General features: G+C 40.2%; 1 protein-coding gene across 1 annotated transcript in view; it reads left to right on the plus strand.

Moving 5' to 3' along the window:
* Positions 1-2,774: 2,774 nt before the first annotated feature.
* Positions 2,775-26,070, plus strand: part of LOC108672213 (tetraspanin-11) — a gene marked incomplete in the record, with an annotated part of 33,472 nt that continues 10,176 nt past the window's right edge. The window contains 1 exon segment of the mRNA XM_018159848.2: positions 2,775-2,898.

The raw sequence follows: 26,070 nt of genomic DNA on the forward strand, positions 1-26,070 counted from the left end.
TATATATATATATATGTATATATATTGAAACGTATATATACATNATATTCCTCTCAACGCTGCCTCATATTCCTCTCGATGCTGCCTCATATTCCTCTCAATGCTGCCTCATATTCCTCTCAATGCTGCCTCATATTCCTCTCAATGCTGCCCAATATTCCTCTCAATGCCGTTTGGCATTTGTCTTAAATTCCTCTTAATATATATGTCCATGAGCTATGCTTTGAAGCGGCTTTAAATGTAAATTTTTTTAAACTATAACAATTATTAATGAACTTACAATGAAACCACTACTTGAAGAAAAGCATTTAGAGTGGAATATCCTTCGCTTGGGTGCACACGAAGGCGCTTTCCATCAAGGCACTCATTAAATTGTTATATCGCATAGCATTAACTCCATTTACATCATCTGCATTACAATCCCATGTTTCTGCATACGGAAGTCCGCATCGTGTGATGCAAGAGCGTGACGAATCTTGTAAGATACACTCAAAGAAATATATTTACTCTTGTCCATGTGTTGATACAGTTCAACATTCGGAACATGGCCTCGAGATGTGCGAGAGTTGAGAAATGTCATGGTTGGCTGGAGTCACTGCAGTGCGCAAGTTAATCTAGTGTCGGAGACTCAAAAACGAACATAATTTCTAACTCAGAGTCTTTTATAAATTTGATTAATTATCGCACACATGGAAGCTGAAGCTGCAATCAAGAATATTTCAGGTAATTTGAGTTACATTCAGAAATTTCCAGGAATTGGACTCCAGTAAACGATTTTACCGGAACTCAGAAAGAGAAGCTAAATCAAACAAAAGAGTCCGCACAATTGCCATGCGACTTGTAATGTTTTATTGTTTTTTATTTCAGAATTTATATTCTTTATTTCTATTTTATTTGCACAAATTCAGCTCTGGATTAAATATCACTTAATTAAAATAATTTTTGATAGCTAAATTGTTTATTTATGAGGATCTAATAGGCAGACAACTCAAAAATAAGAGAAATGTCGCTTCCGAAATAGTTCCCGAGTTGCACATTAAATTGGTGGGTGTTTAGACACATTTTTTTTTTTGTCTCAACGATGAATTACAAAATGATATAATAGTTAATTATTATATATTTAGTTGTTTGAGGAAAAGAAACTTGCACACTTCTGTCCCTGGCTCTTATACACATCTAGATGTGTATAAGAGANTTCTACGGCTACGCGTGTGTATGTGACTCAGGTAAAACATGTTCTCTACAACAGTATTTAGGAGTGCTCTTGGCTTGCATGTGTCCAATCAGTATTATTTATAGTGTGTTTCAGCCTTTCAGGACAGCAAAAGAATGAAAATCAAATTAGGGACACAAATACTGCTAAGTGAAACGCAAAACTGCTACGTGCTGAGACACAGAATTACAGCCACATGGCATAATGTTAATTATTATATATGGTTGATGCTAATTGATAATAATGTGAAAAATTTCATACACATAGGAGCGAGTGAGGTTAGATTCAGTGTAAGACAACAAATTTGCTGCACAAGGCTTGACGAACTGCTGATAACTCACGTATAATTCCCTGCAGGTGCTTTGTTGTCACTAAAAGCATAATAAATGTTGAGCCACCACAACAATTCGTATCCACCATGCGATTAATCAATAAATCTTATCCACACTAATGGTGGTGCATTGGACGGGCGCTCAGGAAGATTTCTCGTCGGCGATATATGATCAAGGTTAGAACGGTCATGATCAATACCTTATCAAGTAATGATCTCAGTTCGACCTCAGTAAACAAGCGTTTGAAATATGCTGCTTGCAAACAGTCGGGGTTACCGTGGAGACGTTCTAACTAGTTAGGACCACTCAGTGATAAATTTTAGTCTTTATTTTATATTTAACAATTCAGCTGAATTAGTAAGATTGCATTTAGTTTACATAACACTAAGTGTTATGTAAAATAAAATAAATTAAACTAAGCAGCGGGGATTTACAATGATTAGGGCGATACAGCTGTATTTGAGTATTTGGAGGCATTTTAATAATAAAATTAATCTGTATTTTTTTCTATTCCGAATTAAGCAGATAGTTTGTAGAGGGCAACAGTTTTGAAGTTTCCGCCTCAGTAACATATCCAGATGCAGACGGAACAATAGTGTAAGTTTTCACCGAAAAATATCTCCAGGAAAAATATTGTAATTTATTTGTTTAGTTTCTTCACTCCTGGCAACAAAATCAAACCATCGAACGGTAAATTCATATGACCGTCATTGGACGGTTATTCACAATTATAATCCATAACACTAAGTTTGCATGCTTGTGGTAATATTTTCAAGGTTTTGTACATGGTGGAACTAATTTTCACTAAAATTCGGCTGTGCATGTTTACTTCATGCGTGTTTCCATTATGATATTAACTTTGTGTAGAATAGAATAGAATAGAATAGAAGTGTCGGCGCTGAAGAAATAGGCCCATGGCCTGTTGCCGATTCTTGAACTTTTCGTGACTTGATTCACAAGGGATCCGGCCTTTGGAACCCGATCTTTCCATAGCTGACGATTGATTGAGATAGCAAAAAGTTACTAAAAACTTTTCATGTCATTATTTCTTCGTAAAAAATTTAACCTCGTGCTCATAAATTTATACGAGAATTTGAAGTTTATGCACAAAAATCAGATGTAGCTCTTTGGGACCGATTCCAAACCGCTGCTACTGGCAGCGAATCCTTCACCACCGTCCGTTACTTTTGTTCCGTCTGGCGTCTGCGAGGAGCCGCATCAAGAGCGTAGACAGTTAGTAAGGTTCCCGGCGTTGCTAAGTGTGGTTGTGCTGAAAAATTCTCTTGCAGTGTATCTCACAAGCTCGTCGTTGCGGTCTTCTCTCGCGTTGTTCTTCATCAGTTGCGGTTTCAGGTAAACTACTTTAATTTAAAGTTATTAGTCTTTTCAATTTTAAAGATACATATTACTTGAGAAGTAAAGACAATCCAGTTTAGTTTTTCTTAGGGTCACAAGAACGAAACTCTTCCAGACTCGCGCGAATCGCTCCTGTTCGCCGCGACTTGGCCTAGTGACGCTCAAGTGACAAGCCGTCGGACGTTTTTTTTTTGTTTTAACGTGAATTAGGAAGCTTGGTTCATTTGAACGATCAAATATATTCTCTTAAATTCTAAATTTAAGGGCATTGCTATTGATCTTCAAAATATTGCATGCAAGCTCAGTTATCGTAATGGTTAGGCCTGTGTGCGAGGATTTTAACTTCGTTCATTTCATTTTTATCCTACCCCAGTGTCTATTATTTTACTTGGATGATTGGATCACTGGTTGATTGAAAAATGGGCGCTCTTTCTTTTTAATATAATGACTAATCTTATCGTGATCACGTGATGAGCCTTTAAGTTTAGTGATTCATACCTATCTGTCGGTGGGCTACTATATTTTGTTTAAGATTGATGCTTTTGCCATTGGGTTCGGTGAATATGGATTAGTTCATTGTGGCGCTATCGATATACTTTGCGTTGCGTTGGAAGTTTGGCATTAAAAAACTCTGCATCACATTTAATGATTTGGTATTATTGCAGATTAACTACATCCAAAAAAAAGGGTGTTTTTTTTTTAATTATATGTTTTTTGGGGTGTAGATTACGAATCTGAAATCCATTTTTGGCGGTCGGCATCGGAAAACCGATTTTTTTCGCGACTTACTAACATGGGGGTTACGTAAACGTAACTTACGTTACCCACTCACCTTTATTTACTAACATGGGGGTTACGTAACTTACGTTACCCACTCACCTTTATATAAAGGGTCGGATTGTTCATCGAAATTTTACAAAAAGCTCTTAGGTTGGGTTAAGTCAGCCAAAGGATTTCAGATTCGTAATCTACACCCCAAAAAACATATAATTAAAAAAAAAACACCCTTTTTTTTGGATGTAGTTAATCTGCAATAATACCACAATTACTTCCATTCATGAGCTATCTCATCGTATTAACTTCTTGTTATAGGGGAACCTCGAAGCACTATTTTTCCTTAACCGAATTCAGAATAACGTCAGTTACCTTTATTATGTGTGGCTTGTCTGTGACACATTTATTTTCTCAAGTTACCAAGAAGAACTGGTAAAGTTCTCTCATAAGAGGGAAATAACCCGAGTTTCCCGCGGACCCGCACGCGGCGGGATATCCTGTCGGGGCTTTCCCGTTTTTCGGCTTCGGTGCGAACGCGAAGTTTCCTTCTTGCGTTGACGAACGAGAAATTTTGTTTGCATGTTAGGCGAACGAGCAGTTGTGTTGGTATTTAGACGAACGAGAAGTTTAGTTGGTATGTAGACGAACGAGAAGTTTTGTTGGTATGTATACGAACGAGAAGTTTTGTTGGTATGTAGACGAACGAGAAGTTTTGTTGGTATGTAGACGAACGAGAAGTTTTGTTGGTATGTAGACGAACGAGAAGTTTTGTTGGTATGTAGACGAACGAGAAGTTTTGTTGGTATGTAGACGAACGAGAAGTGTTGTTGGTATGTAGACGAACGAGAAGTTTTGTTGGTAAGTAGACGAACGAGAAGTTTTGTTGGTATGTAGACGAAAAAGTTTTGTTGGTAAGTAGACGAAAGTTTTGTTGATAAGTAGACGAACGAGTTTTGTTTGTTAGTAGACGAACCAGTTTTGTTTGTTAGTAGACGAACCAGTTTTGTTTGTTAGTAGACGAACCAGTTTCGTTGGTATGTAGACGAAGGAGAAGTTGTGTTGGTATGTTGACGGAGAAGTTTTGTTGGTTATGTAGACGAACGAGAAGTTTTTTTTTGGTATGTAGATGAACAAGAAGTTTTTTGGCATGTGGTCGAACGTGAAGCTTGCTTCGTTTGTGGAGGAACCAGAAGTTTCGGCACCGATGTAGTTTAAGGAATCCGAACATTACAGTACTTGTCGATCTAAAACAGCCTCTGGCTTCAAGGAGAAGATTATTTGTATTTTAATTTACATCAAAGTAAATACCAAGACTTGCATAGACCTTTAGTGTTCTAGCGTCGAATTCTCATCCTCAGACTATTTCTCAGTAAGTTGTATGATAACCTAAATCGCATTAGTGTGGGTACATTCTAAACCCTGTGGGTACAATTGTCTTCGGCCTTCACAAGAACAAGATCACTGGTTATATGAGATCGTAATTCTTCCTTAGCACTATCTTGTTTTGCATTCACCTCGTCTTGCGTTACGTAAACAAGCGTGACCTTACCGGGCGGGGCTGAACAAATGTGCTAACAATTGCCGTGGTTTTCTTCCCCTACGCTGGTATATGTTTGCTGGGAGCCACGTCCAAGTGCGACTTTTCAAAAACTTCCCCATGAGTTCGCCTGATCGACTTTACTTTCAAAATAAAAATTACTTAGACTGCCATAGCTCAAAACATTGTGACGAGGGCAATTGTTTATCTAGGAATATCTTGTGCGTCGATATCAGTGTGATGAAGCTGGAATTTTCAAAGGCTCATTTCAGCTTGTTTCCCAGGGCCGCGCATGCCATGGCTGTGTTATATTCCCCGTTAACATTCCTCATCCCTCCTTCCTTCCTCATCCCTCCTTCCTTTCTCATCCCTCCTTCCTTCCTCATCCCTCCTTCCTTCCTCATCCCTCCTTCCTTCCTCATCCCTCCTTCTTTCCTCATCCCTCTTTCCTTCCTCATCCCTCCTTCCTCCAGTCGTTCTCTTTATTGGGGTGCCTGGCTCTAAGCATCGCTCAAGTGAGTCTGTAATTACCTGATAAAATCTATGTTCACGCCGAGCGTTTCCTCAATTGCAGTGCCAAAGATTACTCATTAAATTCACTATTCAGCAGACTCACTGTTAACTGTAGAATTGAACTGCCTAAATTTCCACTTTTTTGAATGTTGCTCTAATAACGATTCATTTAATTATTTTATATCGTTGATCTTTCAGACAATTTTATTCTAGATTATTTAAGCAAACTTCTCTTTTCAGTTCACTAAATCGACATTACCATCGATGTGTAATATTGGGCTACTTAATTTTTGATCGAATTGCAGAGTATTACTCGGAGCACATATATCATTAGAACCAATGTCGAATTTATAATTTGTCCTGTAAAATCTGCTCAATTTGATTGATTTTAACATGAGTTTGAAATTGTTTGGATGTTCTCAGACGTTGCCTTGTATAATAAAACATGGAACTTCTTAATACATCGAATTTAGGCGAGGGAGACTTCAGCTTCAGTAAGAATCGATTATTTGTCAGGTTCTACAAGGCAATTTATTTGTTCGACAAGGACCCCTGCGGGCTCCTCGTCTTTTTCTGCTCCATGGAGCTAACGAATAGTCAGTTTTGCTCTAAATTTGCGCTCCCGCCGTCCTTCCGCGGCCTCAGAAAAACCCGTCCACCTTTGGAGTCGCTTGTCACCCCCACATCTTTCTAAAGGGGGTTGTGCCCCCAATCGTGTCGTGCCACCCCCGCAGCGTGGGGTTGTCATTCATATTACATTGGCGAACTGCTTGCTGTTGCTATTTCAGAAATTTGCTTCATGATGCTATGGTGAGCCCTGATTATGTGTATATGTTAAGCATACATTGGTGAAGTTTGTGTATGTGTATCGTGAATCCTAACGCGTATGCGGAAATACTTACAGTATGTTAAATTCATTTATAACGTATGCAGTGTTTTCCCGAGCCCGGGAGTATTTATGAGTAACTCGCTCTGGAGTAATTAGGAGTAACTCGCTCCGGAGCAATTATCACTCCGGAGCAATTATGAGTAGGTCACTCCGGAGCAATTATGAGTAGGTCACTCCGGAGCAATTATGAGTAGGTCACTCCGGAGCAATTATGAGTAACTCACTCGGTAATTATCAGTAACGCACCTTAGCAGTAATGTTTAAGCGTAGCTGCATCACATCCCAAGAAGTGTTTGTGTTGTGCAAAATAGGTTAGTCAAATATGCTCGGGTGACTCGGCAGCTTATTTAGACTTGGAACATTTACATGGAAGTTGCTGCTGCCGGCTATCTGGAGCTCCTTCCATAAGTTCTACAGTAGATTTCCGTGGAAGAAGTACATTCAATTTGTATTGTATATATGTACTATTAAGATATTTTGTTGCTCAGAAGTACTACTGGCTTAAATGAATCGTACTGAAATGAACGAGAACGATTAAATGAAGGCGAATGTTCCAGGAACACATTCATAGAAGTTATGCATTTGAATTAACATATCTCTATTAGGAATATTTATCATACAATTGAGGTTTTTATTTAAATAATCACTGGCTAGATGTCTTGTGTTGGTATTAATAATGAAAACTAGGTGCTTGTTTATCAAATTCTCAGGAATAAAATTCTCTTGTATATGAAAATTCAATTCTTGTTTATAAAATTCTGTTTATAAAATTCTCAGGCTTGTTTATAAAATTCTAAAATTTTCTCTCCTAAATGATTGTATACATTTTTTTTATTCATGCCACAGTAACAAATTTACCCTCTCCACAAATGCTGCAAAAATTGAAGTAGCATGTTCATATATGCATGGCTGCATCTAAACTCCTTCAGTACCTCCAAAGTTTCAATCTTCCCCAGTGAGTAATTAGAGTAATTAACCTTCTATTTGGGAACCAGTGGCTTAACAGAGCGCTGACCGCCGTTGCGCTTAAATTGAAAGTGAATCTAAGCTTTAAACTGAGGCTGAATCTTGAGCTTTGAAACTCATAGTGAAGCTTAAGCTTCAAAACTGAGTGAATTTCAAGTTTAAAAACTGAAAGTGATTCTTCAGCTTTAAAACTGAATGTGAATTCTATGCTTGAATACCTACCTACTGAAATTAAGTGAATCTTCAACGTTAAAAGTATCAAACGGACAGACCTAATATTATGCTGAAAAAACTGGTGCTGCGAATGTTATTTCAAAACTCTTATGCTGCCTTGAGCTGATGTATGAGCTATATTTGTCGTACCTAATACTGTTAATGAATTCAGTAAGAAGGGCTCTGAATGTGGCCTCTAGTTATCATGGTTCATAATATACAATTCATGAGATACAATTAATACGATGGAACAATTGGAGCGGTGTCTCTGAAACGCCATTACTTCACTGATCTTATCCTATATATTAAGTGCTTGCTCGTGTGATCGTTTCCTTGCGTAGTTAACCTGTCCCTTGTTTGCACCCACATTAAGATGCAACACTTTGAACGCTTGTAAGTTCTTGTGTCAAGATAATTAGAATCCTCCGTAAATATGCTAACGTCTGGGTGACTCGTGGTCTGATCACCCTTAAATTATATGATTTTTGAAAGACCATTAAATGAAAAAATAGGTTATTCGGGTAATAAAAGTTCTTAGACGTAGGTATAGGTATGTGTGTACAAATGAAACTCAATGGTGCTTAATTCTAAAAAATAGAAATCGGTGTTCAGAAACGCCAGGTTATTTAAACAGGCATTGGGTGCTTTGATTGCCGTGATATACAGATATTTTTAATTATATAATGAATATATTTTGAAGAAAATGCGCGGATGAATGAAGGATGTCTTACTCTTTTGCCTACGATGTCTGCCCTGTGTACGCACAATTGAAGCCTACACTCGTACAACGACTGGTTAATTGTGCAGTTCATTTTCATTCTGTTATTCCCGTATAGTTCATGGAATATAAAAAAGTCGTCTCTAGAAGGCCTGACGTTTCCGTTGTTTACATCTCTTGTAGCGTCCTAAAAAATGTCCTGCTAAACCTTGTGCTTTAGTTAAGCGTTTTCCTGCCTTGCCTAGTGTCCGTTAATTCTTTTACTGGTCTCCTGCATGATATGCGTTATTGAGTGGATTAGTTAAGTTTCAATTATTTTTCAAGTTTAGATCTCACAAATGAACACTTGAGGTGCATTAGATTGAAGGAAAGAAATCGTTCTGAGGTTAAATAACAGAATTAAAATATACAAGCATAGTATTGTTAGCAAATTTGAAGATTTAAGATTGAGAGTTACGGTAAATTGGGAAGACTTGAAAAAGTTTCTTCAAGTTAGTTTCTAAGAAATAATTCCGAGAGTGCCCAAGAATAATGAGGCATAAAATTGAGTTAATTTATTAGTTGCCGCCTTAGCGAGCGTCTAGATGAACAATTTTACACATATTTAAATGGTGAAATATCATTGATTTTATACCTATTGCCTGCACTGCACTGCACGGCACAGCAGCTCTGGCGTCACTGCGCGGCACAGCAGCTCTGGCGTCACTGCATGGCACAGCAGCTCTGGCGTCACTGCACGGCACAGCAGCTCTGGCGTCACTGCACGGCACAGCAGCTCTGGCGTCACTGCACGGCACAGCACTGCAGTTCAGCACAGCAGCTCATGTTCAAACGTGTCAGCAAAGCCTGTAGCCAGACCTACGCTGTATTTTTTAAGTGTGATTTTTTAAACATTCTCCGCCCTTCGTAAATGTGTTTGCCGCGCGTCACATGCATGGAATTATACGGAGTACTTTGCGAGTGTTTATTTTGCTTGTTTAGATGATTTTTTGATCTTGTTTAAACCTAGATCCCCTTGACCTCGTTGAAACCTTGATAGCCTTGACCTTGGTGAAACCTTAACCTTGACGAAACCTTGACGAAACCTTGACCCTAACCTTGTTGAATCCTTGATCGTCTTGGCTTTTGAGAATTCTTAAACCCCTTAGCCTTATTTGAACCTTGATTTTCATGACCTTGTTGAAACCATGATCCCCCTGTCCTTGTTGAAAGCTTTATCACCTTAACCTCATTTAAAACCTTGAACATTGTTTGTAGGCGATTTGGTTCTAAATACTGAAGGGAAAATAAAGCATTGTTATACGACAGCTACTCGCGAAGCCCTTTAGATATTTCATGAATGCTCGATGTTAAGAAGTTCCTCGAACACATTGTCTGTTAGCCAAGAATCAAGCGTTCGATTAATCGACGGCAGTTCTTGGAACTGTGAGCGCTATTCCAACCTGCTGGACTCGCGGGACCTTGGACACACGGACTTAACGGACACACGGACTTAACGGACACACGGACTTAACGGACACACGGACTTAACGGACACACGGACCTGACGGACACACGGACCTGACGGACACACGGACCTGACGGACACACGGACCTGACGGACTCACGGACCTGACGGACACACGGACCTGACGGACACACACGGACCTGACGGACACACACGGACCTGACGGACTCACACGGACCTGACGGACACACACGGACCTGACGGACACACACGGACCTGACGGACACACGGACCTGACGGACACACGGTCCCACTGCATTAGTTCTCGCCTAGTATCCGAGTTCATTTCAAACCACACGAACAATTTACCGCGTTTGCTGGAGTTCGTTATCCAAATCTGATCACAAGTTATGGTAGCTTGATACTAAAATATTCGCTCCCCTGCACTCTCGCGTTGTACTTATAGAGGTTAAGTATACTAGTAAAGTAGCGCTAGTGTGCATGATTGGGCCTTGTTGCGTATGTCGTCGATTACACGAAATTGCAGAATTATTTCAGCTGGCTGCGAGTTTCGAATGCACAACTTGCCGCTCTTATGTTCTTTTCTTAGCCACCCGGCCTCGACGTTTTCGACCAGAAATTTTATAGCAAGCTGCGGGTTTTGAACCATCGAATTCGCTCATCAATTGTTGGGATCTCGCTACTCGGAAAGCCCGCTATATTCATATGGACAATTCCCTATCAATTTACTCAATATGTTTGCATATATATTATCATTGACTATGTCCTGCATATGTTATCATCTACATATGCCCTGCTGAGGTTAGATAAAAGAATAACATACAAAATTGGTTAAACTTGTAAATATTTGTTTAGTATAGAATTGGACACGCCAAATGCTCGACAGTATGGAGACCCGGAGGCTGATGACATTTCCGCGGTGGTTAAAGCTCAATCAGGTCCTGATATAGGATACGAGTCCTTAATTAAGTAGGGGGGCCTAGGAACTTGCAGATCTCAGTGTTACTCAACCTCCCTCAGCATTGCAATCGCAGCTCAACTATATTCAGCATTGCAATCGCAGATAATTCTAACTGATCTAATACTTGTCAGGTATAGAATCTTGGACAACGATAAAGTACGAGACGAATGCGAACCATTTAGGCCATATCGTCCGGTCGGCTGGTGCTTGTCGAGCTGTACAGTCGCTACATCGACTCCATTCCATCAACGCTCGACCTAGCTATACACAATTGGGTATTGTTCATTGTTTTCCAATGCATCCTTCATCATTGTCTCTATCATTACTCTGTGAATATGAAGAATAATTACTTGCCAAACAATGTTCAAATTTACCAATTTATAAGAAAAAAACGCGTTTATTTCATTTAAATACCGGCATTGAAACCTTTCTTCGTGTATGCCAAAAAATGTCATGCTTCACATTTTGATAAAGACTCGGTAAAAATTTTAAGAAGAAAAAAATTGTTGAAGTTTCGGTTCGGCCTGTACCATTAAAGTATTAGCGATTAGTTCGCAAGATTAAGAAGTGGATGGTTTCGGAAAACAAGTTCATTACTTCTTTGTTTCATGTAACATTAGGATATGTTATCACTTATCTAACTCCAAATGGTTGAAAACTGCACGATCCTTAGCGCGGCAAAGATTAATGATAATTAAATCAATATTGTACCCTATATTTGCTCAGTCTATTATACGTTTAAATCTATATCTATAAATCGTTCATATCGACTGACGGTAGATCTTTGACTTTAGATACGAATAGCATTGCGGACGGTTAACTTATCCGTAGACGGAGAGTTACAGCCGTCTGTCTTTCCGTAGCTTGTAGAGGTAAAAGGAGCCTTGTAATTATTTAATCAATTACTGCTTAATGTAACACATTTAATCCATTACAATTATTGAAAACAAATGTTTGCTGTTCATGAAAAGACTTTCAATGAACCGCTGTCACAAGCCCATGTGCTATAAGACTTTCTTTTGTTTGGCTAAGACGTCGACATCATTGGTGATAATGATCACCACCGTCTTCGCACGTCACCATCACCACGTCACCATACGTAGAGGTCACTGCCTTCCGTTGCGTTGTTGTTAGCCTCGTGATGGTGACCTCGTATATATAAAATGGTGACTACCGCACGTAGGCCTTCACTTTTGCTCCTTTTGAATTGCATTTGTTTATGCCTCATATAGCAGTAGTTTTTTTACGCGAAATGATTGTCGATATCTTGAAGGAATTACTAGTTCTTAGAACGAAATAACTGTCGTCACTTGGAAGGAATAAATGTCGTTATTTAAACGTGCTGAAGTGCCTCTCACGCTCCTGCAGTATCCGGTAGCTTCATGTCTTGGAGGAAAAACAACAGATTATATTTATTCAGCACCGCTTCGTCATTGTGGAAAAGTTTGTTACATTGTCTAGCTGCGAATTTGTAACTGTACCTTTTGTTGTTATATTATCATAATATTTAGTACGTATTTATTAACGAATTTTTGCTGCATTAATACCAGCACGTTAGCCTGTGTTGCTTAGAATCGACAATCCCTGCAATTTTAGTGTCCTGTGATCTCGTAAATGTTAAAGTTAATATAATAATAGAAAAGAAAAACCCCTTTCATACTAAAATTTTGCATAGAATACAGACTTCCATTTTTATCTTTCCCTTTAAAAAAAATATTTGTGCCTTCAAAATTAATTTATCTGTAGGAATTTGGAAATTTAAGGTCCAGGCAATATCCCGACACGCTAAGTATCCTGGATACGCGCCCCAACAGCCTATAATATATTTGCGGTGCGAGGCTTAAAAACGTACAATTAACAGTGGACAAGAACCTACAAAATTATCTTGATGTTTACGCTAAAAATGAAATAATATACGTTTAAAAATTATTTTTTAAAGACAACACTTCCAAAGAATACAGTGTCTCCAATCTTACAGATGTACAATGAATTTCTCATTTAATTTTCGACTATTAAAAAAATTGATTGTTCAATTATTTTAATATATAAATATTTTTATTATATATATTTTTTCAAAATTATTTATTCTATTAATTGATTCATGAATTGCCTCTGAATTCGCACAAGTGTGCAAAATTTTAGATCAATTAGACAGGTAAAAGTGTGTCAAATATCAGTTATAAGACTTGTAGCGGACAAAATTATTTTTTCAATTTTTTTAATATTGAAAAAAAAATTAATTTTTAAAATCATTTATTTTGACATTTGATTCATGCATTGTCCCTAACTTTACGCAAGTGTGCAAAATTTCAGATCGATAGTATAAGTAGAAGTGTATTAAATTTCGATTACAAGATTTGTAGCAGACAGACAGACAAACAAACAAACAGACAAGAAGTGGAGTTAAAGAGAAGTGTTGTAAAATATTTGCCGAGAAATTTTGGTATCTTCATAATCTTAGTAAACATTTTTGGTGGTAACAAGCACCTCTCTTGCCTGCAACAAGTATTTAGAATGTATAGATGCCAGATTGCAACAACATGCATAGCTTGCGACACAGCTATCCTTATCCACACTAATTATACTTATTTCTAGACCCATTGATCCTAAAGTTAACGCTACTTGCTTATGCAGCCTTGGTAGTCGTGTGACGTGCAATATATATATAAATATATAATATTTATATATAAAAGCTTCTCATCAATTACGCAAAGCGCACAGCACAGAAGATTCGTTGCGTATAATCAAACGCATTGAATTCAGTACCTCGTTTTTTTCTTCAATGCCTGACTTCACAAAAGCCGAGTTACTATCACAGTATAAGACAGTTTGTACGCAGTCTGAGTTTGGATGGTATGTACAATACCATGTTTTACATGAACAAATTGTAAAAGAATATTAATGTCTTCCGGAAGACTTCTTGCATGCGCTGCATGTTCTGTGAAGAGCTGCAAAAAGCGACGTTTTCGACGCTTGTGCTTGTAGCAGCTGTAGCGTGCAGCGCTATCATGCACAGTGCAGCACTATCATGCGCACAATGCAGCGGCATCATGCGCACACTATAGCTGCAGCGCTATCATGCGCACAATGCAGCGCTATCATGCGCACACTAACACAATGCAGCGCTATCATGCGCACAATGCAACACTACAATGCACACCATGCAGCGCTATCATGCGCACAATGCAGCGCTATCATGCACACCATGCAGCGCTATCATGCGCACAATGCAGCGCTATCATGCACACCATGCAGCGCTATCATGCGCACAATGCGCTACAGCGCGTGACTGGATCTCGCTCACCTCGCTCCCAGTGTCGCACATCTGCAGCCAAGCTCCCTGGAGTTCCGGTAGCTGCTGTATTGTTTGTCGCGATTGCAGGAATCCTGTCTCTGCGGATGTTTTCCAAGATTCGATTTCCTTTAGCGAACAGAAATTGTCAAGTTATGCAGTGAAACTTTTTTATTGATTCTCTTCGAACGCTCGTTTTAGCGTGAAACTAAAACATGTTTAGGGACTTCTAGTCTTTATTAGATGCTTGAAAGTTCAAAATGTTGACAGATTTCTTCGTATTTCGTTTTTAATCTTGCGGGGCCGCCAATTAGGCCGGGAAAAACATCAAACCCTCTGAGTGATCATGTCAAAAACGTGTTCTTTCCTCGTATGGCAAACTGGTGCTATGAAATAGTAACCTTTATCTCATGCTTTCGAAAGGCCGGAAAAACTAATAATATATCTATCCGTACTTCTTCTTACATGTTGTATGCCTTAATGTCTCAACAGAAGGTGATTTGAAAGCTGGTTTAACATCAAACATCTGTTGAATATGCATAGATATTCCACCATATAAAAACTACTGAAAGCATTTCTATCTAATGTTCTCTGGTCGCTGCCATTGGCTTCGAAAGTTTGGGTCTCCTACTAACACATTAAATAAAATATCCCAGTGAAGGAGAAATTCGAAAGCCTGGGTATCCCGCAACCAGATCGTACCGAAAGCCCGTACGTCCCGGAGCAAAAGGATATATTTGAAAAGAAAGCTCACTGCTCCAGGAAGTGTGCTGGCCCATCTGTTCTTCTTAAGGCATCATATAAAAGGCTGCGATACAACAGATAGCCGCGGGGTATATTCAACTGGAAGGGCCGTGTCTGCAAAATACTCTCTTTCTTCCATAACATCTGCCGGGCAGATAGCAACTCCATTTGTTCTCATGAGCACTGCCGCCCAGCAGCAGCAGCTGTCTAATGCAGGCATCCTTTGGCGTCTGCCGAGCTGTAAGAAAAATATTTTACACTCCCTGTTAACCGTTTTGGCTTATGGCCATCTTGCTTTCCTTATTGCCAGCGGGGTGAAATTATACTTCTGCTGAAAGTTATGTTAGTGCTGGGTAGAATGTGGAAAGTATTATTTATTACTTATTCATTGAGTGATAACATTCGAAGAAATATGACAAAGCTCGAGATTCGTTACCAGGAGAAAATTCGTCTGAAAATCGACTCTTTGAATACTCGCGTAGGAAATACGATCGGATTTAATAAAACCGTCAACGACATCTAATTAACGACGGGGATAGGAATCCAACTAGTAGTATCACGATACCTAGTATTTCTGGTGTGAACGCTCGGTACATCACTCTCACTAGGAGTTCGTTATTTACTGGCAAGTTTATTCGTAATTTATCCTTCATCGTGCCGGACTGCACGACCTTTCGTGGACGCTCCCTAACCATACTCGAAATGAGAGGGGCGTTGGCTGGGTGTTAGCTATTCGTGCACGCATGAACTGCTCTTGAATTTAGTGCTCACGTTATGTTCCTAGTGCAATTTTTTGCCTGTGGTCACGTTATCTTTTGGCGGTCAGACCTTCCATTGATTTTCATTTGAATTATTTAAAAAGTCTGCGGAGCGTTAACCTCTGCTGGCGACTCGTGGACTCATCAATCATGGCCAACGTCCGACGTCGATTAATAAAGGTCATGCCGCGCCGCGTGATAAGCTTTACAACGTCATGGGTGCTCTACACCAGTTGACTGGCTTTAAATGTTCACGTACGATTAACATTCGCATCATTACAACACTGTAATTCCGTCTTTTAATAGATATTAGGGAAGAACTGAACGAGCAATCGCCGACTCAAAGTCGGGGTTACGATCACCTTAGCCTTCCTTCACCGTAACTTTATCAAGAATGCCTACCTCGACGGTATTGGTAGTCCAGTAGCTTGACCTCTGCAGGCCTATTCTCAGTAGGCATTCCGTGCCAAGTTATTTTTTGTTGTTGGAGGACGCCGCCATTGTACATAGGATTCGTGCCCGTCCATTAGGATCCTGCTAATGGCCAAACTGATGGACAGCGGTGGATCACTGATAGACGGATGGCTGTCAGTGTTTCTGGTCACGCGATACAGTAGTTGCTGCCATCTATGTAATGAGTACTCCTAAAAAGTGGTACTCAAACTCAGGTAAACTTGCCTTGGGGGGACATTTACTAATAGTTCGGTGGTAATAAAGTGCAAGATATGTATGGAGTTTCGATTAAGCTTTATTTACATTTCATTTATTGACACCCATGCGGGGAACCAATTTGGGGTGCCGCAGGACTAGAAGTTCGGAATATGCCATAATGTCTCTCTGGTGTTGCTGACAGGCTTTCGCCATCAACGTTTCTGGTCATAAACGCGGGATAATTCCGGTACTCTATTATCGTCCTGACTAAAAGCCTAATAATTTTGTAGTTAGAGCCAGCTCTCTGTTGTATACTGATCTAGTATGACGATCACTTGGCTATGTAGGTTCAGAATTTAGGCGTTTGAAATTTTCATTATTATTTGTCATTGTTTTAGTAAAAACTTCCTTGTTCACTTTAATAGCGAACCTCAAACCCCATTTATTTTATTGGTGTATTCTGCTGACACTACGAGTTAGATTTCGACAATTTCTTAATTGCAGACCTTCTTACCCAAAATTAATGACAATACGAACGTTTTACGGTCTAATGCTAGTTCATTTTCCTTTTAAACAACTACGGTATGTTATCACTTTACGTAGCGTGTCCTTTGTTTATGAATAAACGATTTGCTGTCTTTTATCTAACACCAAAGCATTGCGGCGACATGGATCGTCTGAACGCGTCCATTGAGTCCATCGTGTGAACGCGTCCATTGAGTCCATCGTCTGAACGCGTCCATTGAGTCCATCGTGTGAACGCGTCCATTGAGTCCATCGTGTGAACGCGGCCATTGAGTCCATCGTGTGAACGCGTCCATTGAGTCCATCGACTGCCATGTCCCAAGAACGGCCTTGGCCTTCCAGGATATCGGGCGCCGCTGCTGGCGCTCTGAAATGTTTGGAACGGCGTCGAAATATTTACTGGTTGCCATGACAACCACCGGCATTTGGGTGCGAACTCGTCGGTTTGTTGTCGCTGTTAACGTGTTTAAAATTTTTATAAAATGATACACGACGTGATGGATACGTTTTGTTCGGAATATCCAGTCACGCCCGGTTATTGGATTTTCTAATATTTTCAGTTACAGAACAATATTATCCAGTTAATATCTAGTCTAATATTCTCAAGTTACTCAACAATGTCCAATAATTTCCAATTGCTGAACACTGTATGCCTTAGTATATTCGTCTATATCGTAAATCCGCTTTCAAATGCGGTACGGAATTCTTGCAAATAATCAGCCAATTTGAACATAATTTATTTCTCATTACTGGTATTGTGTCCCTAAGCCACAATATTGCTACGGACATACAGTATATATTAGATGACGCTTCGGTTTCTATTCTATTACCATGGACCGAAAATATTCAATGATCCTTCAATCCTTGTGCACCTATAATATTCGATAATTCTCCAGTCTCTGTGCCCCTAATAATCCACTCTGAGAATCTAAATAACTTTCAAGTGTAACACTTGATATAAATTGTCGGTCCTTAACGACAAATAACGTGCAGTTGGTTATCAAGTGTCGTCGACTAATCGCGATTGTAATTATTTAGTAGATTTGCAGACCTCAGAGCCGAGCCTGGAATCGATTTGCAGACGCTGCACACAGTCACGAACTGACTTGCAGATGTTGCACGCAGTCTCGTGTTATTTGCAGATGTTGCACGCAGTCTCGTGTTATTTGCAGATGTTGCACGCAGTCTCGTGTTACATTGCAGACGCTGCACGCAGTCTCGTGTTACATTGCAGACGCTGCACGCAGTCTCGTGTTACATTGCAGACGCTGCACGCAGTCTCGTGTTACATTGCAGACGCTGCACGCAGTCTCGTGTTACATTGCAGACGCTGCACGCAGTCTCGTATTATGTTGCAGACGCTGCACGCAGTCTCGGGTTAATTTGCAGACTCTGCACGCAGTCTCAAATTGATTTGCGATTGCTGCATGCTGTGCAATCTTCCTTCTCAGAATAAAACTCTAAATTAAAACGCACATCCTGCCAGACTCATCGATAGCCTTGAGTGTGCGACCTTGACGGCTTTTGTAAGTCTACCTCGTTGAAGTCAGTGATCAACGACGTACAAATGCAGGGAAGAAGGCCTGAAGATGCCGACAAAAACCCATCGTGCGAAAATGCATAAAAATAACGGAAGAATCGCACGCTGTTTTTGCGTGCCTGTGACTTGCCAGCTGTGATTCAGTACACGCGTCTGCTACAGGAATGATGGGCTGCATGTAGGCTCCAGAATCTGTGCGGTGATCGTAAGTTTGAATATTAGTTTACACCGGAACACTAAACGTCGTTTTACCGTCATGTGACGTCGTGTGTCATGTGACGTGTGTCATGAGACGTGTGTCATGTGACGTGCGCCACGTCATAAGACGTTCGTCACGTCATAAGACGTGCGTTACTTGGGCAAAAGTTTCCGCAAATACGCAGAAACTTTCTGTAACGCGGAAACTTTTGCTCGCATGTCAAAGTTTTCGTGACACTGCATGGGGCAGAGCAGCTGCCATATAATTGTTTGCTACCAAAATATTGCCAATCATTTAAAAATTTTGCAGAGGAATTCGCATTTTCCTCTTCTGTTCTGTGATGAACTTACGTATCACAAATACTACTCAGGCTTCATTGCCATTTAATTAGTCCGAGAAATTGTCGTATAGGATTCACATCTGCTGGCAGTGCTCACAAACTTTAGAGACTATATACAGCTCTCAAAATGTTAATGTTCTTCCAAAGCTTTAGTGTGCTTGTAAACTTCAAGTGAGTTCACCGAAGCGGAGGATCTTCACCAACTTCAAGTGTTTTCAGCAACGTCAACTGTCTTCGCAAACGTCAAGCGTCTTGTGAAGTTTTGAAGTGAAACGCAAAATTTTTGTGAGTTACACATTATTAAGTGTATTTAGAAATTTCAAGAAAGTTTGTGGACGCAGATATCAATAATATTATTGTTCTGCCAAATTTACCGTGAGGATAGAGAATGGAGTGGGTGTTCGTATAGAGACAACATGTTTGTACTGTAAACACTGAAATAAAAAGCCTTGACCTTTGGTCACCGGAGAGATGCGTGTTCATCCTCGGTTTGTGGTGAATAATGTGGCAATTTATCCACTGTTATCATCCTGTAACTTGGTCTACATTAGTAATAATGTCACTCGTTTGCTTGAATCGCAAATTCACTAAAAACTTGAAAGCAAAGAAAACTCCACAAAAATTCATAGTATCTTTAAAGAAAACGTTTCAGAGTCCAGCTCCATCGTCAGTTCGAAAATTCTAGAACACAGATAAATCAGTAATTAGTACAGTCATGATTGCAACAAAAAAAACCTAAGCTGTAAAACCTATCTATTTACAATTTCAAGCGCGGGTAAGAGCTAAAAGCTAAATTCAAACTAGGCCTCTGTTTAAAAATATATACAATGATTCTAAAATGCGCAAATCATAAACACCGGAACTGGAAGCTAAAAGCTAAAAGGTTTTAGCTTTTAGCTCTTACCCGCTTGAAATTGTAAATAGATAGGTTTTACAGCTTAGGTTTTTTTTTGTTGCAATCATGACTGTACTAATTACTGATTTATCTGTGTTCTAGAATTTTCGAACTGACGATGGAGCTGGACTCCGAAACGTTTTCTTTAAAGATACTATGAATTTTTGTGGAGTTTTCTTTGCTTTCAAGTTTTTGGTCTACATTGTTGTATGAAAATGCTTTAAAGTTAATTAATTTTTTAAAATATATATTGCGAGTTAGTTGAATGGTAATTGTCTAATGCGTATGAAGATTTTTTTCTAGATATAATCTTCTGAAAAAATCACTTGACAATATTCCAGAACAGTTTCTTCAGGCTCATAACCATGAAGACGACAAAAGAAATAAGTCGCTATGTTATTCGGTCAAAGCCTCCTAATGCATTATTGAATTGCTCTTTACTCACTGCGTTTAATTATCCAGAAAGGAATGAGCACAGTTTTGTGTGTATTTAAGAAATGAGGTTCACCTATTCGACTGAAAGCATTTACTTAACATAAGTTCTTCTTCAAACTCCGGCAGCTTCGCCCGTAATTCTACCTTATATTTAACATAGAAAAATAGCGTTCGCATCTCACTCCTAGCACGCACTTCTTTGTTAATTAGATATCATGTCATCGTCTGACGTCCGACATATTTCTCACTATGACTATTCCATTATTGCAATAAAAAATTGGAATATATTAAATGTTTCTCGGTGACCTATTTCTTACCATGACTATTTCATTAATGCAATAAAAATTAAAAACTATTCAAGTATTTCTCGGGCATTTACGGATTCAAAATATACAAAGTATGGACTCGGTCTACCAATAGGATACAAGAAGAGCGTTTATTGGTCAGAAGGAATCGTTGCCATGGCAACCCTTTTGTTTACATAAGACATTTGGTCGGCACAAAGATTGATGAGCCTAGTCTATTTGACGCCGTATTGCTCTATATCGATTCAAACATACTTACGTAGATAAGAAAAGGGTAAGGTTCAAAATATTGAGAGCAGTTGTTTATAAAATATTTCGCATTTTTTAATTGAATAATTAATTGAATCGTTTTCAACCGCGTAAACACCTATTGCAAGATCAGGATTTTCTGATGAATGTTTATTGAACGTGTGACAAGATTTCTGGCACGCAAAATCATGCTGTATTGTGGGTTTGGCTGCCGCATCCTTATTGTGTTAATATTTCATTATTCTCATATGTTTTATCACTTTCATGATATATTAAATTACTTGTCAAATTGCTAGCGTTCAAATATTGTTCTTACGATTCTTGGTCTGTCAGAACCCGCATGAGCAAGGTTATGAGTTCGTGCGAAGTTCGTAATTTAATTCCCTACATTTCATCCTGCAAGTTTTTAACAAGAAACTTGAAGGTTAACTAAACATTTTATTCATCAAACTAGTCAGTTGTTAAGGTGAAACAACTCGCAAGCAATGTTAGCGCGATTAAAATTTTCACTTATTGAGCGTCTGTTCCGCCTCTAACGCGCCGGAATACAAACCATTGATACAAGTCAATGCGATGGCCATGCAGCGCTACGGGGCAGGGGAATGCAACGCTACCGTGCAAACGGTGTAATGGACTGCAGCGCTACCGTGTAGTGGGACTTCTGCCCTACCGTGTAGTGGACTGCAGCGCCACCGTGTAGTGGAATGCAGCGCCACCGTGTAGTGGAATGCAGCGCTACCGTGTAGTGGAACTTCTGCCCTATACCGTGCAGGAGATGCCCCGGTATAACTCCTGCAGGGCCCCCAAGGAAGAGCTACCGTGCCCCAGTCCTTGGCCTCGGGCGCGATTGCTCACGTTTCTTGTGCGCAATCGTGGAAACAAATCGCAGATTTTCCGCTCCGTTTTTCTGTGTCGTGTTCGTCAATTGCTGGCGGCAGAGCAGCAGGATTTCCTTGATTACTTTTAAAATGAAGGCGATGTGAGAGGAAGTTTTGTCGGCAGTCTTTAGTGTATTTGCTCGCTAAAGCTGCGCTCAATATTTATCAAATTAGTACCAATGTTAGTACTTATTCTTGTATGTTCTTTTGTAGCCTGATACATGGTTACATAGTCTGTACGTTCATCTCTTATTTATGCATTTTCTGCTTTACTTTTTTTTTATTGATCACTAGCATTAATTTTTGGTTATCAAGCATTGGCTCTCCGATTTTCTCCATATACAGTGGGGGGAAATAAATATTCGTACACTTGAAAAATCGTATTTTAATGTATGTAAGTACACAAACTGAACAGGAGAAGTGATTTATATTATGTATAGAGGCGCATTGTATTCAAAAATAGCCTCAATAGAAATTAAATCTCAATGCAACAAAAATTAATGCAACATGTTAACTTCTTCGGGTATAATATAAATCACTTCTCCTGTTCAGTTTGTGTACTTACATACATTAAAATACGATTTTTCAAGTGTACGAATATTTATTTCCCCCCACTGTAGTACGTGCTGATAGTGTGCTCACGATGTGGATGTTGTTCTTCATATGTACATGCGCTCTTCAATTTTCTGCATGTTCGTTATATCTCCGTACGTTTTTCATACGCTGGAAGCAGTGCCACTGGATGCAGTGCAGCGGGAATCAGCCTCTCTGAATACAGTGCCACTGGATGCAGTGCCGCTGGATGCAGTGCCACTGGATGCACTGCCGCTGGATGCAGTGCCGCTGGATGCAGTGCCGCTGGATGCAGTGCCACTGGATGCACTGCCGCTGGATGCAGTGCCATGCAGTGCCACTGAATGCAGTGCCACTGGATGCAGTGCCACTGAATGCAGTGCCACTGGATGCACTGCCGCTGGATGCAGTGCCGCTGGATGCAGTGCCGCTGGATGCAGTGCCACTGGATGCACTGCCGCTGGATGCAGTGCCACAGGATGCAGTGCCACTGAATGCAGTGCCACTGGATGCAGTGCCACTGAATGCAGTGCCGCTGAATGCAGTGCCACTGAATGCAGAGCCGCTGGATGCAGTGCCGCTGGATGCAGTGCCACTGGATGCAGTGCCACTGGATGCAGTGCCACTGGATGCAGTGCCGCTGGATGCAGTGCCGCTGGATGCAGTGCCGCTGGATGCAGTGCCGCTGGATACAGTGCCACTGGATGCATTGCCGCTGGATACAGTGCCACTGGATGCAGTGCCGCTGCATACAGTGCCACTGGATGCAGTGCCAGTGGATGAAGTGCCACTGGATGCAGTGCCGCTGGATACAGTGCCACTGGATACAGTGCCGCTGGATACAGTGCCGCTACGTTACATGCACGCTGACCACCGCATGCGAACAATCAAGTCTGGCCTTGAACACTGAACGCTCGCTACGAGTTCTGCTACATTTTCTTGTGATTGTCTGAGCTTTTGCTCCGTGAAGTCAAACCTGACCGAGCTGACAATTTACTCCTTGCATTACCTGCATTGTATTTGTTGTGCCCGAGTTTGTGAAAGTAAACTTTACACGTTCTCTATTGTTATTTATGATGATGGTTTTTGTTGGTGTTGAAAAATGCATATTTATATCTGTAATTTAAGTGTGAAGTTTTTTTATAAAACAGTAGATAGGCGTATTCAATTTATTTTATGTAGAGAAGCAATGATGATAAGGCTGTACCTGCTTTTTCATAGCCGTTGACTCGCATTTATAAAAATTGCAAATTCTGTTATATTCAGACAGCTGTGACGGTGTTTTGTTCAAACTGTGAAATTTTCTAAAATTAATACTGGATTGTAAGTAAAAGATGTCTGTCTATACTAGGAATTCGCTTCCACCGAATCATTTTGCCCGCATCGAATATTCTGTATATCCTTGCTTGATGGTATCTTTTGGACTTTGAAATAAACTTGCAAAGCTTATTTTTTGATGCACAACTTGATCATTCTCATGTGATGGTATAAGAATTAGGCAGTTTGAACTGTTCAGATGATTGCTTTTGAGGTGAGGGTGTAAGATATTTCATTATTAGCTTACACTTGAGCATGCCTAACAAGACGCGGACGGATGGCTTGTGCATTTGGCATTACGGCAAGAGCCGTTCTCGAATGTGAAGTCTTCGAACCATGCACCTGTGAGATATCTTATTTTACCCGCTATTGGAGAGTGGTTCATTTTTGCATCGTTCTATGAACACTGTGATTTATCAATTCTTTCCACGTCTTTATATGTACTCGACTTGAAATTTCTTCATGGGAGACCTGGAATCTTGTTTGTAAATAGACAGGGCTTCCCTGAGTTATGTTTAATAATGGCTGTTCAATGATGTGCACCTCACCTGCTGCGTGTGCGGTGACCAGAATCTGAGAAGCGCTGTGCTTCTGAGGCAATAATTGTTGGAGAATGTATTGCAATAATGACAGATCCTGAGTGGTATTACTTAAACTGAGCTTTCTGGGTATAAAATTTCTACCCTAAGTGTTCGGCCGTTCTAACTCAGAACAATTATTGTGCTAATGCCTCACGTTTTAACAAGTGAAAAAGACTCAACGAAATAGCACAAGTAAAGACATTATTAAGATATGAAAGACGTACCAATTCACGAAGTATGATCATATTACCACCCTGACATTCATTCTGGTGTAATCCTATTGATTGCCGACCTAATTGTTCTATCCGTGGCTTTATGTGTCATTGTCCATAATTATTTTGCATTTATCCCATGTAAATTTTCCAGCTAAATTCCCTGAAATGACCGGCCGAGCTGCATTCATGTCTACCATTATTCTGCGAGTCCACTTTATAATGAGCCGACTTCTTACAGTTGTTCACCCTCAACTGTTCACTCATTCATTACGCAGTCAAAAGTTTTGTTGTTTAAATTTCGCAGATCTTTTTGGTCGTACAATCCTCCAAAACCTTCTCCTGATCGCACAATTTTTAAACGTAGTTCATTTACACACCACAGGAATTAATTGGCTGCTATTCGGGGCGCCATTGCGCGCAATTCGACGTCCCTCAGTAAGTAAAAGTTAATGCAATTGTATTAAATTGTTAGCAAAGCTCTTTAACAATATAAGTGCGCTATTTGATTTTGGGCACCAATACGAAAAGTATCAAAGCTTGACATTAAATTTCCGTCGGATTCGCTGTTCCTATTGAATGGCGTCATGCCACACGCCGCACGGCATGCCCTTCATGCCTCACACGTCATGCCCTAACATTACGTAAGAGGTCATAGCCGCTCGTGTCGTAGTCACACGAACGACCTTCGTCTCTGCGCTAAAAATTTACGTCACGGCGGCGCGACTAGAAATGCTGTGCGCGTTGATCTTCTGACGTCATCCTTATGACGATGACGTCAACTATCGCCACGTTTACGATATCTTGCGAATAATATTGTATTTTTAGTTGGTTACGTGATCTGTAGAGCTGGTGACGTCATCTGTAGAGCTGGTGACGTCATCTGTAGAGCTGGTGACGTCATCTGTAGAGCTGGTGACGTCATCTGTAGAGCTGGTGACGTCATCTGTAGAGCTGGTGACGTCATCTGTAGAGCTGGTGACGTCATCGGTAGAGCTGGTGACGTCATCACCGTTACGGTACTTGAGTTGCTAATGATGTTTGTTGTGTCATCGTGGGAAGGTTAACCTTGCAGTGTCCGAAGAATTGTGCTGGTAGGAATAGCGTTAGAAAAACAATTGAGAATTTTTACTCGAGGTCACTTAGGAGTTGAGTATTTTCGCGTACGATTGTCACTTCGAAAAATATGCAAACTTTTGTTATTTTAATACGGATGCGTACCCGTATACTATAGATTTTGTGGTAGAAAGCCATCCGCCTTCATGCGGTAGATACTGCCGTAGAAAAATGCCACGTCCAATTTTAAGGTTCGAAATTTCTTATTCGTGTATGAATTCGTTCTCGTTGCTCCTACGTCGATGCAGGATATCATGCAATCAAGGCTCATTTTAACAGGCTGCGCTATTCATGATATTTTAATGCTCTACCTCGTGCGCAGTGCTCGCTCCAGCCGCTGTACATGTGCTGGACTTGGTTAGAATTTCCAATTCATAAGCACCTTTCCTCCCGCCATAATCAGCCTTGTCCCCGCCCTGATCACTTACGCCCCCTTCTATTACCACCCCTGCTCCCGCCGTTATCACCCTTGTCCTCGCCCTGATCACCTACGCCCCCTTCTATTATCACCCTGTCTCTT

This window comes from Hyalella azteca, unplaced genomic scaffold, assembly GCF_000764305.2.
Source record: "Hyalella azteca isolate HAZT.00-mixed unplaced genomic scaffold, Hazt_2.0.2 contig12211, whole genome shotgun sequence".
NCBI lineage: Eukaryota > Metazoa > Arthropoda > Malacostraca > Amphipoda > Hyalellidae > Hyalella > Hyalella azteca.